Raw genomic sequence first — 16308 nt, 5'->3', positions numbered from 1 at the left:
CTCGCACACACAGCCACTCACAACCTCACACAACCACACACACACATCCACACACCACCACATTCACAACCTCACACAACCTCACACCCTCACACACACAACCACACCCACACATCCACACATGCCACATTCATAACCTCATACACAATCACACTCACAGTCTCACACACAACTACACTCACAACCACACACACACACACACAGTCTCACAGCCCCTTTCCCTCACTGTATATTCTCTTAGGGGCTCTGGTGACATTTACTTCATTTCCCACCATTACCTCTCATTTTCTTCACCCAAGGTGGCAACAAGCCACTGCTCCTCAACCACCACAGAGGAGAATATATTTGGGGAAACTGGGGGACGGGGCATTATAAGTCCTCTTATTTTAAAAAATAGGTATAACGCAAAAGGGGCTTTCTTCATGGGCTCTACCTCAGAAAACATCTAAATTGTCTCTAGAGATTCTGAACAGACCATAGATTTAGAAGGAAAGTACCTGCCTTCCCAGCTTTAAAGGCTACTGTCCTCCCCTAGAAGCCCGTTCTCCGCAGCTCTGGCTTCTGCTCTGGGACACCCTTCTTTCCTAGCATTTTTGCACACATACCCTTCAAAGTACTCCAGCGGTTGCTCAACCCTTTTGTGGCCCTGCACTGCCATCGTGTGGTCAAAGCTAGAACTGCACCCACTTAAGCTGCAAAAATCAATGACCGCTCCTATGAATCTGAGGCATGGAGTAGGATCAGGGCTGATCCCCAATAGTTAGTAAGTGGCGTACCTTCTTGTCCCTATAAGGAGTGCTGGAATATTCTGCAAAGGACATTCGGGTGTCTTCCACACATCTTTCCATCCATTAGTCCCTTTTCATGGAATATCTTTCCCCCTAAGCTGCTCCAATTACAATATTCTGCTACAGCACATATGTTGGTAGGTCCAAGAACAATTAATCTCTCCGACCTTCAGACATGTGCCATTTATTGTATCTGTGGCATTTACCAAAACTCTAAACTGTACGGAAATTAAATGTGCGTGTGTCTCTGTCACCTACCTGGAAGTGAACTGGCAGATGGTAGTGACCGTAGTTTTTTTTCACACTTTGCAAATAGTAGGAAGTCTTTAAATGCATGTTGAAGGGAGGAGAAAATACTGCAAATAAATGACTCACTAATTCCTTAGCTGCCTGCCTGCCTTCATTTACCTGCTGACCACTTCCTTATTCTTCTCAGTGCAACGCTGAGCTGGGGATCTAGCTAAGAAGCCCCGAGTAGGAATCAGAACTAGATTTTGCCTGGAGAAGCTATGTGTCCTTGGGCATGTCACTTTCCCTCTCTCGGCCTTACTTTTCCCAACTGCACAGAGAGGATTAGATCAACCTAATCACTAAACTCCTATTCAGACAGATGATGGGGTAGGTTTAAACAATCCTATGTATAACCAGGGAATCTGTGAGTGTACAAAGAGAGAAAAAGATGCACCGTAGTTTTGATCTTTCCCCATGGACCCCAAGGCACAGAGCGTGCTTACACCAGTGAGGCACTCAATAAATATTCAAAAGAAAATATTAGATGGAAGCAAAACAAATTGCAGTACACAAAAGCAAAATGGCTCCAGAATCCGTGTGCATGCACAGCATTACACAGCGCCACTCAGAGCTCATATTTAGATTTCCTATCTCCTGACACAAGCATGCTGCACACAATATGTGTCAAGAGCTGGTGGCATTGAATGGAGGCTGTGGTGGTCTTTTCAAAGCACACTTCTTTGAGGGCAAGTGATATTACACACCCAAAGGAATCAGGCTCCAGATAGAAGGGGAGGACAGTATTTGAGATGCGGTGAAGACAGCCCAGGAAAAGCATGGCCAGGCAGACAAAAACAGTGGACACCTGCTGGCTGCACCAGCCACGGACGCTCAGCCTGACTTCCAGAAGCCTCTCTCACTCTGTAATCCAAAATCACCTGAAGGATCGCCCTGCTCCTAGGACCAGAAACCCAAGCAGAATTCTGTGGTGGGTCACATTTTATTTCACACATTGTTGGACATAGTCCAGCCCAACCTCTTATTTTCACAGACACACAGAAAACAGGGAAGTGCTTGAGGTGTTCAGCGAGACCTCTTCCTAGGCCTAACAGTGGCCCAGGAACATTCGACATGCTTAATAAGTTGTTGGGTACTGTGGCCTATTGGCATTCTTCCTTCCTCAAATATTATCAGACATTCTAGTGTAAGCCAGGAATGAGGCTAGGCAACCACTTGAGTCATTACCCTGGAAGCATGGAGCCAGGAGCTTGGATACTCATGGTCTCGAGGGAAATAGTCACCATGAGGCCCTTGGATTTAGTCAATGAAAGGCTTGAAGCCTTATTACTAATTGCTGGCTTATGCATCCCTTCTGTGTATGTTTTCCTGATGAGTACAGTTATGATTATTTAATTTGTAATGGACCAGAAGGAACTGATTTTACCATGGCTGATAGCCAGGAACTGAGGATGCTGAGACAAGAATTTTTCAAAATGTATCTTAAAATCAAAGAGAGTAACCAGGAGTTTTCCTTCCCTCTTGCCAATATGGTTTGTGCTTCTCTTCCTCTTGAAGTGGAATGAATTACCTCACTTCATCACCCTGCTGTCTTTCGAGGTTAAGCTACAGCACTGAGGCAGTGGAATCACAGGAGTCTAGAGTTCACAGAGATATGGGGATGGACTTGTTGGGGTAGGACACATACCTAGCATGGGGGCTGCCACACTCCCAGCACCCACCCGTGGCAGCCCCTGCAAATCCATCCAGCCACTGGTGTCTTGGAGCATCTCCTCAGCACTGCTCCAGATTAATGAGAATTGGCACTTAAGATAAATCTATTTTCCAAGCTTTGAACCTGAGATCTTGGGAGGATGACTTCTCCAAGTTGTAGTTAAGATCAGAATGTTCTGATACCCAAAATATTTCTCCACTCTCCCTTTGAAAGGCAAGCTTCTTAAAGATGAACATTAAACATTATCTCCTTTTTTTTTTTTGCCTTGGGATTTTTAAAAATTATCCAATCAATACATGAATTGCATTTCTGTTTAGCATCTATCCAGCCACTATGGGATCCAGAATAGAAGACCACACTCAGAAAGTTGCCAGTCTGCAACACCCAACTCTAATGCTTTGTTGCCTTTTCTTAAATGGTTGTCAATGCTGAAAGTGTCCCCTTTATTCCCTTATGTGAAGCTCTGCCCAGATGCCACATTATCCACAACAATTCCAGGTCTGTTTTTACCTAGAACCATCTTTATCCCCAGTGAACATTAACTTTTTTTTTTTTTGAGATTTTATTTATTTGACAGAGAGAGACACAGCGAGAGAGGGAACACAAACAGGGGAAGTGGGAGAGGGAGAAGCAGGCTTTCTGTGGAGCAGGGAGCCCGACGTGGGGCTTGATCCCAGGATCCTGGGACCATGAACTGAGCTGAATGCAGACGCTTAATGACTGAGCCACCCAGGCACCCCAAACATTAACTTGTGCCTCTTCTGTTCTTCTATAACATTTTGTTATACATTGAAACTAGACCTCAGTTACTTGTGTCTCTGCCTATCACCTTCACCAGACTGTGAACACAAAACTCTAAAACATGTTTTACTCATATGATGAATAGAGGGTGCCTAGACAGGACAGGCTTCTAACAAATTTTTGTTGGATTAAATCGAGTTCCTAGAATCATCATCATTAAATACAAAATCATAAAACTTAAAAGTGGGATGGACTTTACAGATCATGGGATCCAGGATGGGAAATAGGTTTTATTTTAAACTTAATCCCAATCAACTGTCAGTGGTTGCCAGGTGCACCGTGTTAGCACAACTCGGGCAAAGTGCAAGGTCAGTAGGAAACAGTGTTGAGTTGGGTTTGTGATGTCTGTCAGGAGCAGGAAAGGAGGAAGTACAAATGTATGCATCTACTGCCATTAGGGGTCAAGTTCACCCCCTACTAGTTCATGTTAAAGTCTGTAGAATGTAGTGGATGATCTGGAATTGGGCTGGAGCACTGAATTGGAATGTTGTACTGTGAAGTAGTTGTATAATTTTATTCAAATATCTTATTTTCTTGGAGCTTTAGTTTCACTGTGTATGAGATGAGCGTGGTGGTTCTCCTTCTCCTTACCTTGCCAGACTCTTGTGATGGTTGATGATATGGTCCTGAAAGCATTTTACAAACCATAAAGCCATCTACAAATGTGTGATGTTCCCAAAGAGCGCTGACCTCAGTGACCATTCAGTAAGTGGAAATAGAGAATCCAATCCTAAAAAAAAAAAAAAAAAAGATTGGTTATTACTAGAAGTGGGTCAGGCACTTTGAGGTTCAAGCATACTCCTGATTTGAGACTATGATTTAACTACCATGTGAGAAATGGTCACATTTGGGCATCATATACCCAGTAACCTGGACAATTGTCAGGAACAGAGGCCACTCAGGCCAGAAAATAACTGTCTTGTCACTGTTCTTACTCACTGGTAAGTAATTATATCACTGGCTATTAACCTATGGCATTTGGACTGGATGGAAATTTCTGCATTCTCTCTCTTCCTCTAGTTTCCATTGCTGTGTCCTAGTTCATGGTGTCCTTACCTCTTCTGAGCTATGGCTATAGTCTTCTAACTGGGCTCCCATTCTTTACTAAGATCCCCCTGAATTTGCCTCCCCAGAGACAGCAGGGTGATCCTTCAAAAATGCAGTAGGTACCCTGTTATTCCTCAGTTCAAAAATCTTCAACAGCAATCTGGTGCCTTCAAATAAGGTCCAGAACCCTTAGAATGGCAAACAGTCCTATTAAAAAGCAACCTGAGCTTAGTCTTCCAGAATCCCCTCCGGCCATTCTACTCACTGAATCCTCTAGAAAGAGCCTTCTGGTCACCTTTTCCTTAGTTTTCTGAATTTCCATGTCTCTGAGTCTTTGTTAGCTTTGCCATCTCTGAAAATCCCATCCTTCCCCATCTAATTGGCAAACTCCCATTCATTATTTAGGATGAAGTGGGGATGTCATCTCTATTAGGACTCTTTTGTTCATCCCCAGGCAGAATTAAACATGCCTACCTCTGTGCCACTCACCTCATTTTCTGTATACTCTACCCAGGTATTTCACTCAAGTTTTCACTCCTTACAGTGTCCAATTATTAGTAAATATACAGGATTGTGCACCCCATGTTTTGTGTTCTGGAAAGTGCATTCAACATATTTTGAATCATCCCCCTGAAGCATAGTCATCTGTTCAGATGTTTATCTCTCCTGTGAGACCATGACTTTGTCAGGTGAGAGACTCCCACCCTTGTCATCTTGCAGTCAGTGTCTACACACTGGTCCATCTGCTTGTAAATCAGCTTTTGCTATTCTCCTACACAAAACTTTTCAAACTTAAAATAAGACCCCCAACTCCCCACCAGAGCATCAGGCACCAGGCTCTGCACAAAGACTTCCAGGCTCTTCCACTGTCACCCTTACCTTCATATGCTAAGCTTCACTCTATTCCCCAGAGTAACCTTCTTCCCATCTTAGGCCTTTGCTACTCTTCCTACCTGGAAAGCTGAGCCCAAAACTTCCACAAAACCCAATAGATGCTGATCCAGCTCTGAATGCTAGGCTAGATATGAAATAAAAAAGTTAATAAAAATCTAATTCACCCAGGCTCTGGAGAGATGGACAGACAAGGAGAGAATATTTTTTAATGATAGAGATTGGAAGGTGAGATTACTTAGGAGTTTTTGGTTCCACTCACCCAACGCTGAGCTTATGCCTTAGTTTTCCATTCTCCATTCAGACACCGTGTCCTTGGGAAGGTGCCTGCAGACCACCATGTCTAAACCAGCTCCATTGCCAGTCACTTCCCACCTCATGCTCTGAAATTAGCCTGTTTATTTACCTATTCAATGTTTACACTAATCTCCTTCCACTGGAATTCAAGCACCAGGAGGGATGACATCGTCTTTGTTTTGCTCCTTACTGTGTTCCCATGGACTAGAGGAGCGCCCCCAGTGCATATGCATTTGTTAAATGAGGAAATGACTTCACCTGATTTCTGGTAAGTGTCTCTTGAATGAATTAGTTCATAATTACTTTTTAGGTGGCAGCCACTAACTTTTTAAATTTTAAACCCAAGTTGTTTCCAGTAATCTAGGGATAAATTATTCAAGTTGTAGAATATCCAGAAAGGTTCCTGAGGCTGCCTCATGTCGGCCTTATCTCTGTTAATTTGGGCCTTTAAGCAGAGAATGCACAGAGCAGGTAACGATCCAATCACAGTAATATCCTCTTAGCAGTTCTGTACAATAAATAATTAAACGAACTCTCTGGTTGGTGCCAGGTTGAACCTGCAGCCAGAAGGGGAGCTTTTATATTTCCCAAAGACTTTATTTTGTTTCCCTTTTCTTCTCTGTTTTCACCTATTTTCTCCTACCCTCCATCCACATATAAGTCCAGAGAGAGTTTATTTCACTAAATTTTTCACGAACCAAACCAGCAGCTCATTTTCAAGGACAGCAGGAGCAGGGGAGAATTGGGGCACTGGGTGAGTGCAGGTGAAAAAACCAGTCATTTAAGAGGACACAAATAAATCATCCATCTGGCATACAACTAGACTTCCTGCCATTTAAGATTTCTCGTGTCCCCCAACTCTACATGCAGGGGAGAAGGCACAAATGGATTTGTTCTTCTTCAAAAGCAGAGAGCAGGGAAACCCAGACAGATTAAGTCACTTGCCCAAGGTCACCCCACACTCCAGGTGGTCAAGTCCAGCTGTGAGACCTGAAAATGTCCCTTCGATCAGCAGGTCTCCCTAAGGCTGTTCTGGCTCTTGGCTACTTGCCTGTAGTTTTCCTGGCTCTGAATGGGAGGAGAATTATGGAAGAAAAGCAAAGTTAATAAAAATCAAATTCACCCAGACCCCGAAGGGATGGACAGACCAAAAGAGACTGTTTATTAGTGCAGGAGATGGCACAGGAAGTAGAACATTTATTAGTTATTGGTTTACATTTACTCAGGTCTTTCTCAGAGCTGCCCAAGGCTCTTTCTGACTTAAATTTTAAGTTCTGAATTGTCACATGGACCTTTGTGAGCCTAGAAGCATCCAAAAGGCACAAGAAAATAGTGGTGCCAGAATTGTGGGAAGTCCTATTGTGTAATGTTGGACATGTTCCTTGGAAGTGGAAACCTAACAACCCCCCCGCCCCCCATCAAAGCTCAGAGGAGCACCATGGTGCATGCCAGGTCAGTTAGAGACCTCCTAGCTCCTGTCATTGTGATTGGTTCAGAGATAAGCACATGACCCAAGCCAAGCTAATGAGAGTAGAGTTTTTCAGAATCATCTATAAAGATACTTTCTCCTCTCTGGGAATTCAAGCTGTAAGTACCATGCAGGTTTGGAGCTCTGGGGTCAATTCCTCATGGCCCATAAAAGCTCACTGCAGGATGTGGAGAGGAGCTTCTACCAGGCTAAAGAAACAAGATCAGGGGGATTTGGGATTCTGAAGGAATGGCATAGGTGCTTTCTTTATAAATCCAGAGACCCTTCACCATCCTTTACACACACACACGTGCGCACACACACACACACACACTCACTCCCAGAAGTGCCCATCTTCCTTGCCTATGGCAGACATGACCTGCTCTACTCTCCTTATGACATGTCTTTGATGATACCTCCCCACACTTTTCTCCATGTGTCCTCTCTGGTTAGTCTCCTTCTCCTTGTGTTGGTTTCTCCAACCACTACTCCAAGGCTCTTCCGTCCTCACATCATTCCTCCTAGATTCTCCCTACCTATAATTGCTCCTGAACTCCTACTACCCCCTCCCCCTGCCTCTCATTTCCCCCAGGGAGGTGGTGCTGGCACCATTTCTGAGAACCTGCCACTGTTTTTCACTGCCTTTCCCACAGCGTGGGGATGGAAATGGAGGTGGAGAAAGGCACCAAGCACAGCCTGGAGGGGTCAGGTAAGGCTTCCAGAAGAAAGTCACTTATAAGCTGAGCCCTGACAGATGAGTGAGAATTACCCCACTGAAGGACAAGAGGAACAGAAGAGTGTTCCCTGTGAAGGCAAAGGAATGTTCTAAGCCCTCAGGCTGGGAGAGCTCATAGTATTCTCTGCATAGACATCAGTAGGACAGAAATGAGAGAAGGCTGACTCTGGAGCAGATTCTGAAGGTCATGGCATAGTGGTTGGTTTTATCTTAAAAGAAAGGGGGAGACATTGAAGATTTAAAAAGGGCTCCTTCATCCGAGGCCCATCTCAGTGCCTGTCAGTTCACCTGGGTCTTTGCATGATCTCTTCTGCCTGCCGCTCTCTCTGGTCCTCTTGAGCTAGCTCTGTGTCTCCAAGTCTTATGAATTCTGGTCTTGACTTTTGATCATTCACCACCTTTGGAATCTTTTGGAACCCAGCAATCTCCCAGGGGCTTGCCCAAACCTCTTAGGGCCAGTCATATGTTGTTCTCATGGCTTATCAGTGACTCTTTTGGCTTTTGTCAGGGTCTGTCACACTTCTGGGTGTCTTTTTTACTGTGGAGGTGTCACTACCCTCCATTTTGCACTATAAACCTTTTGTTAATATGTCTGTTTCTGCTCACAGAATCTGGCTTGGTGTTCCCTCATTGATGAGAGAATCAGGGCTCTCTCCCTCTGTAGTTAGAGTAGAAGCTTCATGGAAATAGAATCATTCATACATTCTCAGGCCAAGCCCCCAGAGGTCCAGCGTTGTTTGAGGAGATGATAAGACAGACTTCATCACACATTGGGTTAGGTGCATGCCAATCATAATATCTTGGCCAATGAACTGTAAAGAGATAAAGAGGTTGGATTCCTAGAACAGAACCTAGAAGCTCATTGGGCAGGTGAGAGCAGCCTTGGTATTTTTCTCCAGAACACTGGCAAGAGATGATGTGAGATTACTTTGCCATGGGTCAGGAAGCGATACTTAACCCAGGGCAATTGAGACCCAGGAGAGCTTCAGTGGTGGCAGCATTTAGTGATACTTCCTGGACACAAATTGAATGTTAGATGCCTGGAACAGAGAGATAACCTTCAAATCCTGCTCTAGGATTGGGATGGAGCAAGGCAGCTACAGAAGGGAAGGCAGGAAAGACACGCAAACGTTCAGTCAGTCATCGTCTGAAGGTTATTTTAGAAAGACAGAAGAGACTAAGACGTAGTTCCAGTTCTCATAGGGTCACAGCTAGAAGGGGAAATCCACGTGCTGCAGGGCATGAAGACAAAATGGTGTCCTAGGACGACCAAATTTGTTTATTGCCAAGGAGAACCACTGACAAATTTAAACAGTGAAGTGACTTCGGAAGGTCACGCTGGCAGCATTGAGGAAATTGGTAGTAGAGGTCAAGAAGGGAAGCAGGGAGACAATTTAGAAGGCTGTGTAAGGACAGAGGCTACAGATAATAGCCCCGGGTGAGGTGGATGGGTTTCACCTCTGCTGCCGTCTGTCCTGTTTCTGCAGATAGTTATTTCCTGTGTTTGTCTAGTGCATAGTTCTGAGAGAGTCATTTCAGACCACCTGATTTCCCCGTGTTTTAAAGTGCAAGTAACCCTAATAATACTAACTGTACTTTTAATAATATTAAGTAATATAATGTAAAATGAAAAATAATATAATAAATAATATTAACTGTATTAAATAACCTGTATTTACTCTATTATTTTGTCCTCACAATGACACATAAGATATGTACTTTTATTTTCCCCATTTTACTTTATATTATTTTTTTAAGATTTTATTTACTTGAGCAAGAGAGAGCATAGAAGGAGAGGGAGAAGCTGACTCCCTCCTGAGCAGAGAGCCCGGCACGGGGCTCTATCTCAGGACCCCAGGATCATGACCTGAACTGAAGGCAGACGCTTAACCCACTGAGCCACCCAGGCACCCCATATTTTACGCATTTTAAAGATGAAGACACTTAAGGCAAAGGCATAGTAGGTTTCAGTACTTGCCCAAGGATATACATTTTAACCAGGCCTTTTCTTTCTTTTTTTTTTTTCTTCTTTTGTTTTTTTTTATTAGTACATATTTTTTATTGTTATGTTAATCACCATACATTACATCATTAGTTTTTGATGTAGTGTTCTATGATTCGTTGTTTGTGTATAACACCCAGTGCTCCATGCAAAATGTGCCCTCTTTAATACCCATCTCCAGGCTAACCCATCCTCCCACCCCCCTCCCCTCTAGAACCCTCAGTTTGTTTCTCAGAGTCCATAGTCTCTCATGGTTCGTCTCTCCCTCCAATTTCCCCCCCTTCATTTTTCCCTCCCTACTATCTTGTTCTTTTTTTAACATGTATTATTTGTTGCAGAGGTACAGATCTGTGATTCAACAGTCTTACACAATTCACAGCGCTCACCATAGCACATACCCTCCCCCCCAGTGTCTATCACCCAGCCACCCCATCCCTCCCACCACCCACCACTCCAGCAACCCTCAGTTTGTTTCCTAAGATTAAGAATTCCTCATATCAGTAAGATCATATGATACATGTCTTTCTCTCATTGACTTATTTCAGTCAGCATAATACCCTCCAGTTCCATACACGTCGTTGCAAATGGCAAGATTTCATTTTTTTTGATGGCTGCATAATATTCCATTGTATATATATACCACATCTTCTTTATCCATTCATCATTGATGGACATCTTGGCTCTTTCCATAGTTTTAACCAGGCCTTTTCAAACTAATTACCATGCTCTTTACCCTGCAAAATAATCTCCACAGCCGGAAAGGGCTTCTCTTTCTTTTTAATTATTATTTTTTGTAAAAATGTTAAAGAATAGTATCTATTTGATAATATTTTTTTCTCTTTGCATTAAAAATGCATTTTCTATAAAAGAATTTCATATATTTGCCTCATCATAAAAATCACCTGGCAACCTGATACAAATACATGTATCCATTCTCTCTTCATGGATTCAGTAAGTCTAGGGTCAGGCCTGTGCTTTTATAAATCACCCTAGGAGACTCCAATGATCAGACAAGTTTGTCAAACATTCTCTATATGATGCTTTTTATTGGCTGTATAAGATTTAATTATGTAGATATTTCACAATTTAATTTACAGCTCTCTGCTGGTAGATTGTCAGTTTTAATGATATTTTAATACCAAAATAACACTGTGATGACTAGACAAGTGTACATCTCTGATTATTTCCTTAGAAAACCTCAGCATTGTAGCTCATCTCTCCAGCTCTGTGACTGAGTTCCCTATGCATGGGATCCTACCATGAGTACTTCTCTACTGCAAATAATTCTTGGAATTTGGTCATTTAGAGATGGAATGTTGGCTACAGATTGGGGAAAAGAGGGCACAAAGGCAAAAATGTTTAAATTGGTATGTTTGACTTATTCTTAACATTTGTGAATTTACACACATCAAACACCCATTAGCATTATCCTGGGTGCTTTCTGTTTATTTTATTTGATCACCTCTGCAATCCCACAAGAGAATATCACTCTCTTTTACAGTTGAGTAAAATTGAGTTTAAAAATGTTCCAGTATTTAGACCCAGATACAGTTCATTCCTAGACCATTTCTGTTTTCCAACACACTATAAATGCCTTCAATTCCACTATCATCAACTCTTATTTTTAGATTTTAAAAAATAAATATATTCCCCACAGCTTCCCTAAAACTCCTATAAAATATGTAACTTTAAAAAGTCCAGGAGCCATCAATGGGCATATGTTCTGGAAAATTGGAGGGCAAGCCTTTATCAGCTGAGTCTGGGATAGAGATAAGGAATCTCTTTGATGCCATTTGGCAGAAACAAACTTTGAGTCCAGAGAAGAAATATGAGTGCGGTCCTCTGAACAGGTCTTCAGTTCAATTTCAGCTGCATGCAGGATATTGAGGACATTGAGGCTGACAGACAGATAAAAGGTAAACAGGTGTCTGGGAAACTAACTGTACCAATGTAATCTTAATTTTAGTAGGGAAATAAGTCAGGTTATCTATGCTCCTATTCTTTGACTTTCAATGGAATAGTCCAGAGGCAGTGTGAGGGAGAGGACAGACTTGGCACCGCTTCCGTGTATATTTGAATCTCTGCTTAATATCTGAGTGAACTTGTACTGATCATGCTGTCTCTCTGAGCCTCAGTTGCTTCATTTGTAAAGCAAGACAAAATCCTATCAGAGGATGATTGTGATAATCAAATGTGATAATGTGACTAAAAGGCTTAGCACATTTGGATTCGTAGTGTACCCTTATTATTAGATCATTCCCTAAACTTCCCCAAAACTCCTTCTTCAGAGTGCATCTGCCCTAACTTTCCCAGGAGACTGAATTCACATAAGTCCTCTGCTGTACATGGGATGGTTTCTGAGAAAGCTTTATTAGGCAGAGGCAGTGGGTACCAATCCTAGAACAGGAAGACCCCTTAGTCTTCAGCTCTTATTTTATAGATGGTATCAAAAAATATCTGAGTTTGTAACAAGGAGATAAATTCCAGCACTGTTAATTTTAACCCTGATATTTATTAAAGGACATTGGGTAAGTCACTTTGGACACAGATGGTATTGTTCTAAAATGGAGGTAATAATAGTAGTAGCAGGAATGTCACAATCATCAGGAACATTACAAACATCCAAGGAAATACTGGTAGGCAAGTGCAGTGTTAACACATTTTGGTTCTAATACTGATGCTGCCTCTTTATGGTTTTGACCCAGACATTTTATTTCTTTGGACCAATATTCATACCACCACAAATAAGAGGCATGTAACTTATGGTTAAAATCTCTTCTATTTCTGATATTCTGTGATTCTGTGACTTGACTAAGGTCCTGCCAAGGTACATAAAATCTGGGTTGCCACACTCCTAGTCTGGGTGTTTCTATTTTAAACATTATCTCAGCTCAGAGATGTATACTTTATGGCTTTCTGGGGAGTCTTGTTCCAAGAGAAGAGCTGCCTTGTGTGGTTTCTACCAATTGCAACTTGTTCTAGATCTCTGCAAAACCCACATCTGATCTGTGTCCAAGGGAATTCACCTGCCTGCCCCCATCTTGTTCTTCCCTTGCTGTGAATGTTATCACATTTTAATTCACACTATATCAATGAAGAAAACTTAATCGCTCATGTGTCAAGAGATCTAGTTTCAAATCCCAGGCATTCTTCTCTGTGGTCTATGGTTAGACTTTCAGGAAAAACAAAAAAATTCTAAGAGAACATACATTTAAAATTTCTAGGCCTACCCGTCAGTCAAAGCTAAGAATGACTAATCAATGGCTCAGCAAGTGGTTCAAGCCCTAGAACCCAGACATCAAGTCTGGCTGAGAGTGATCAATGAATAGCAGAATCATTGACTAAATTGTTATTCATAGGAATGGATATACCTGGAACTATAAAAGCATACAGTTCTAGGTCCCTTCAACCTGAAGACATTGAACTTTACACAGGATGTGAAAACTCACTGAACCTTGAACACATTTCTATGAGATGTAATAGAGAAAACAGGGATCTACAATCTCCACCCGAGTTGTCATCTCAAACACACCAAATACACCGTTTTCTCAGGGTTCCTGGGTGGCTGAGTTTGGTTGAACATCCAACTCTTGGTTTCAGCTTGGGTCATGATCTAGGGGTAGTGTGATTGAGCCCCGCATTGGGCTCTCGGGGAGTCTGCTTGGGATTCTCTCTCTCCCTCTCGCTCTGACCCTCCCCCCTTTTGTGTGTGCACACTCTCTCTCAAATAAATACATAAATAAATAAAATCTTTTAAAAAATACACCAGTTTCTCTATTAACAGAGGCATTAAGGAGAACCAAAGCTAAAGCAAACTTGAATGCAATCCACTTCATCATTTTCTCTTATCCTCAATCCCCTTGATTTGGTGTTTTAGGGTAGTTCACTAAAATTTCTTTACCTTTTATACTCAGGTTTCTGAACACTCATCTGTTGTTGTTGTTTTTTTTTTTTTTTTCCCTCCCCAGATCTTTTTACCTGGTTTTTAGTCTTCCTAAAGTCCAAATTTTGATTTTTTTTTTTTTTTTTTTAGTATATGAGCCATTATATGTCTTGTTTTTCCCAGGCTAGTTTGAGTTATATCCCTGTCAATTGCAATTGGAAGTGTATCTTCCCAGCGGGAAATTATCTGCCTTATTAAAGAATAGTATAAATATCAGATAAATTAACAGATTTTGATCACTGTCCATAGTTCCAGTTCCAGGTAGGATTTGAGAATACACTGATGAATAAGACAAGGTCCTTACCCTCGAGAAGCTCAGTCTAGTTGAAGAGACAAGCATCTGTAGAAAAAACTAAAACGTAGCCTGTCTGACCATAGTTATGATGAGGTAATGGGAGGAAATGAGTTGGTTTCCTTAGAGAAGTTAGAAAGGCTCTATAGGAGAGAGAACATTTGAACTGGATAGGGAAGGCTGATTAGAAATTTTTCAAGTAGAGGTGCTCCTGGGTGGCTCAGTCGATTAAGCATCTGACTCTTGGTTTCAGCTCAGGTCATGATCTCAGGATCATGACATCGAGCCCTGGGTCAGGCTCTGTGCTCAGTGTAGAGTCTGCTTGAGATTGTCTCCCTCTTCCTCTGCCCACCCCCCCAATAAATAAGTAAATAAAATCTTTAAAAAAAGAAAATAAAATTTTCAAGTAGAGCAATTGCTCTCAATCAGAGGCACTTTTAACTTCCAGGATACATTTTTGCTTGTCATAACTTGGAGTGTGCCAGGCATGGTCCAAAAACATCCTACAATCTATAAACATCTTCCACAGCAAAGAATTAGCTGGCTCCAAATGCCAGTAGTCATAAGATTGAGAAACTCTGAATTAGAGCTATTAAGAAAGAACATTCTAGAACAAGGTGAATATAAAGCCAGGAGTCAGGTTTGTTCAGAGTGATGGCAATGTCTTGATGCAGGGGAAGATAGGTTGAAGGCAAATGACAAATAGTCTTTGAAAGTAAGGACTTTGAACATTGTCCTGTGGGTGTGGGAAGCTATCCAGGTTCTTTTAAGATTGTGATTAGAAAAAAGACCTCCTAAGTTTGAAATCCTTAAAATGGAACAGGTTACTGAGAATTTGAATGTGTGGGGCTACCAAAGATTAGGGGAGATAAGGATTCCCACAGAAGACAATTTTTGAGGACTATGAGGCGAGAACAATCAATGGGTTGTTAAAATTACTGCTGACTTTGACCAAAATGGTGCTAATGACATTGATGATGAAGGAAACCATTGGGTCTGGTTTCCCTCTAAAAATGTTTATTGGATACTGAGCCAAGCACAAGCCCTCCCTGCAAAGAGCCTTTTCCATCTCCCCTGTGCCATTTATTCCCTCTTTGGACATTGTGCCAATTCATCTTGGGAGAATTAAATATTTTTATAATGAGTCAGATGCTGGTGACAGGTGCCAGATTGACGACTCTGGAGGAGGAAGCTTGAAGTGCTCACGTTCCTCACACTGAGATGACAAGAAGACTTATGTGTGCTGAAAGATTTATCGTCAAGCTGTCCACAGGCACCTCTTTGGCCTCCAGAAAGTGGTCTAAATTTAGACACAATCTGGAAGGCTTATAGAGCCAAAAAGAAGTGTGTCATCATGTTGATGTTCTTCCCTCTTGTTACCTTTGGTGAAAGTAAACTAGAGCTTGTATTCAAACAAGGTCTACAACAATACTCAAAAGGTTGTACATGGCATTCTCCCACCTCCCTTCTGTGCCATCACCACTTTGTAGTCACTGAACTTTAGAGTTAAAAGAGATCCCAAAGATCATGTAATTCACCTGCTCTATTTTGCATATGAAGGAAGTGGAAGCCAGAATCAGATTCATGATTTACTCAGGATTGTACAAGCTGTCATAGAATAAACTAGAGAGAACTTCAAGTTCTTTCTTCTTTTTTGAGTGCTGTCCCACTCCGTTTCTTTTTTTTTACACCTTTATTGAGATACAATTGACACAACATTCTATAAGTTTAAAGTGTACAAATGTGATAATTTAATACACATATGTATTGCAAAATGATTACCACAATAAGGTTAGATGATACATCCTCCACCTCATATTATTACCTCATATTTTTTTTTTTTTTGTAGTGGTGGTGGTGAGAACATTTAAGATCTACTCTCAGCAGCTTTCAAGTATTGTTAACTTCAGTCACCATGATGTACATTAGATCCCCAGAACTCACCCATCTTATAACTGGAACCTTGTAACATTTGACCAACATCTCATTTCCCTAACCCCCCAGACCCTGACAACCACCATTCTACTCTCAGTTTCTGCTGAGTTTGGAGGTTTTTTAGATTCCACATATAAGTGAGATC

This window comes from Neomonachus schauinslandi, chromosome 13, assembly GCF_002201575.2.
Source record: "Neomonachus schauinslandi chromosome 13, ASM220157v2, whole genome shotgun sequence".
Taxonomy (NCBI): Eukaryota; Metazoa; Chordata; class Mammalia; order Carnivora; family Phocidae; genus Neomonachus; species Neomonachus schauinslandi.
The sequence above is the reverse complement of the archived record's forward strand: the minus strand, read 5'-3'. Positions refer to the sequence as shown.